This window comes from Nycticebus coucang, chromosome 9, assembly GCF_027406575.1.
Source record: "Nycticebus coucang isolate mNycCou1 chromosome 9, mNycCou1.pri, whole genome shotgun sequence".
In the NCBI taxonomy this organism is placed as follows: Eukaryota; Metazoa; Chordata; class Mammalia; order Primates; family Lorisidae; genus Nycticebus; species Nycticebus coucang.
The window spans coordinates 38,205,584-38,208,899 of NC_069788.1; the positions used below are offsets into that span (position 1 = coordinate 38,205,584).

At 46.3% G+C, this 3,316-nt stretch overlaps 1 pseudogene across 1 annotated transcript; it reads right to left on the reverse strand.

The window, feature by feature from the left end:
- Positions 1-916: 916 nt before the first annotated feature.
- On the reverse strand, positions 917-1,884 carry LOC128594027 (pyrroline-5-carboxylate reductase 2-like; annotated as a pseudogene). Its single transcript, XR_008382475.1, has one exon. The product of XR_008382475.1 is annotated as a pyrroline-5-carboxylate reductase 2-like (transcript).
- Positions 1,885-3,316: the final 1,432 nt, after the last annotated feature.

A 3,316-nucleotide genomic window follows, 5' to 3' on the forward strand; every position in this document is an offset into this window, starting at 1 on the left:
CAGGTTAATCCCTCTAGCTTGGGGCATTCTCTTCATGAAATTTCCCAGGCTCAGGAAACTGGGGTCCCTTGTCCAGGCTTGAATGGGGAAACCCTGTATCAATAGAAAGGGACAGGCTGGGCACTGGTAGCTCAGTGGTTAGGGCACCGGGCACATGCTCCAGGGCTGGTGGGCTCAAACCCAGTCCGGGCCTGCCACACAACAACAACAACAAAATAGCTGGGCATTGTGGCAGGCGCCTGTTGTCCCAGGTACTAGGAAGGCAGAGGCAAGAGAATCGCTTGAACCCAGTAGTTTGAGGTTGCTGTGAACTGTGATGCCACAGCACTCTACCAAGGGGGACAAAGTGAGACTCAGTCTCAATTAAAAAAGAAAAAATAGGCTCAGTGTCCATAGCACAGTGGTTACAGTGCCAGCCACATGCACCAAGGGTGGTGGATTTGAACCTAGCCTGGGCCGGCTAAAACAACAAGTGCAACAAAAAAACAGCCAGGCACTCTGGTGGGCACCTGTTGTCCCAGCTACTTGAGAGGCTGACGCAAGAGAATCGCTTAAGCCCAAGGGTTTGAGGTTGCTGTGAGCTGTGACACCACAGCACTCTACCAAGGGTGACATAGTGAGACTCTGTCTCAAAAAAAAAAAAAAAGAAGGGGACAGTTAGGGTTTCTACAGATGAAAGGTGATCCAGGGGTCCACAACAGAGTCAGGTCTTGGGCTGGAACCCTTGCCCTGTCTGTGGCCTGACGATATCATCTCTTGCTGGCTTCTAAATAATAACTTCAAATCTTCTTTAGGCTCACAAATGTAGGTGGACTGTGGTTGATTCTCTTCATGGTCTACTTCTGTAGGAGGTGCTGGGTTCCAGGATTTTACTCATAAATGATGTATCCAGGAATCTATTCCCATAACCAACAATTTAGTTCTTCTTGCCTCCCCAGGCTGGGGTTCTTGTAAGAAGCTTCCCTGGGTTGCAGGGGCAGTGTGGAAACTGTGGGAGAATCTAGCTTTACTCTGTCCAGGAGGGTCTTCTTAAGGGCAGCTGGGGAGATCTTTTCTTGGTCAGCCACGGACTGCAGCTCTTGTGTTCTGATACAGGAGGCCTCAACTGCATTGATGAGCAGAGAGTGGAAGCCCCCACTCTCTAGAAAGTGCAGGGCATGGGTGGTGCCCCCCCCCCCCTTCCCAGGGGAGCAGACATTGCCCTTGAGCTGGCCTGGATGCTGCTTTGAGTCCAGCAGCATCTTGGCAGCACCCAATAAGGCTTGGGCCCCTAATCGGACTGCCAGGCGCCTGGCAAGCCCATGTTCACTCCACTCTCAGCCAACGCATCCAGGGCCCCGAGCGCATAGGGAGGTCCGCTGCCACTGAGCCCTATGATAGCATCCATCAGGTCCTCCTCCACCTTGCTGCAAAAGCCCACGCTGCCCATCCTCCACCAGGGCATAGGTACCCATGGAATACACTGTGGCACCCTCCCGCACAACCACAAGCGTGTTGGTAATACAGCGAATCACTTTGGGGGCTGACTGGAATACCATCAGCTTCTTTTCCACAGAGCTGATGGTGATATCAGCCGCACAGGAGACCACAATGTGTCTGGCTTGCCTGTCAGCCCCAGTCTCATCCAGGATGAAGGGGACATGTGGCTTCATAGCCAGGAAAAGGACGTCACTGTGCCTCACTGTCTCCTTATTGCTTGGAGTCAGATTCACACCACCTTCCTGAGGGTGGACACCATGGGCAGGTCCATTTCCGGGCAGCTGGCCATTATTTTGTGAGCTGACAGGATGCCTGTGGCCGTGCAGCCTCGAGCCAGCACACAGGCCAGCTGGCCAGCGCCCATGAAGCCCACGCTTATGGTTCTTGGCTCCGTCTCCCGGCAGCCGGACGGTGCAGGGGCCCACCAGCTTGCCAAAGACGGCCTCTTACACAGTGCGGCCTGGCGGGACCCTCCAAAGCTTGTTCCCCCCCAAACCACACTCCCACCTATTGTCATTATGTCATTATTTTTTTATTTTAACCACTTCGTGGTCTTACTTTGCATTTTCCTAATGGCTAATGATGTTGAACATCTTTCCATGTGCTTATTTGCCATGGGTGAAATGTCTCTCCATGTCTTTTGTCCATTTTCTTATTGGGTTATTTTATTTTATAAGGGTGACTTTTGAGAGTTCTTCATAGATTTGAGGTTTGGGTTTTTGTAAGATGTGTGGTTTGTAAATAGTTTCTCCTGGTCTCTAACTTGCTCTTGCATCCTCTTAACAGTCTTTTGCAGAATAAAAGCTTTAAATTTTGATGAAGTCCAATTTATTGATTTTTTTTCTTTTATGGATCTGCTTTTGGTGTTAAGTCTAAGAACTCATTAATAAGCCGAAAGATTTTTTCCTATGTTAGCTTCTAAGCTTTTATACTTTTATGTTTCACATTTAAATGTATGTTCCTTAAATTGTGGTATATGTACACCATGGAATACTATGCAGCCTTAAAAAAAGATGGCGACTTTACCTCTTTCATGTTTACATGGATGGAGCTGGAACATATTCTTCTTAGCAAAGTACTTCAAGAATGGAAGAAAAAGTATCCAATGTACTCTGCCCTACTATGAAACTAATTTATAAGCACTCACATTTCCATATGAAAGCTATAACCAACTGTAGCCCAGGATGAAGGGGAGAGAGGAGAGGGAGGGGAGGGGATGGAGGAGGGTGGGTGGAGGAGGGTAATTGGTGGAACCACACCTATGGTGCATTATACAAGGGTACATGTTAAATCTACTAAGGGTAGGATATAAATTTCTTAACACAATAACTAAATGTGGTGAAGTCTATGTTAACCAGTTTGATGAAAGTATTCCAAATTGTATATAAAACCAGCGCCTTGTACCCCATAATTGCGTTAATGTACACAGCTATGATTTAATAAAAAAATTTAAAAAAGTATGTTCCTTTTAGTTTATTTTTATTTAATGTGTGAAGTTCTTTTCTTTTCTTCCTTTTTTTTTTTTTTGACATCCAATTGCTCCAACATTGTTGAAAAGATTACCCTTCCTCTATTGAATTGCTTTAGCATGTTTGTCAAAAATTAGTTGGTCATACTTATGTGGGTCTCTTTCTACTTCTGTGGGTCTATTCTGTTCCATTTCCCCTGCCAACGTCACACAGCTTTGACTGCAGCTATCTCATAGAAGTTTTGGAATTCCCAATGTATTCTTCCTTTCCAGAATTGTTTTGGCTCATGTAGCTCCCTTTCCTTTCCATACAAATTTTAGCATAATCTTGTCTATGTTTGCAAAAACACCTTGCTTGTATTTTATAGG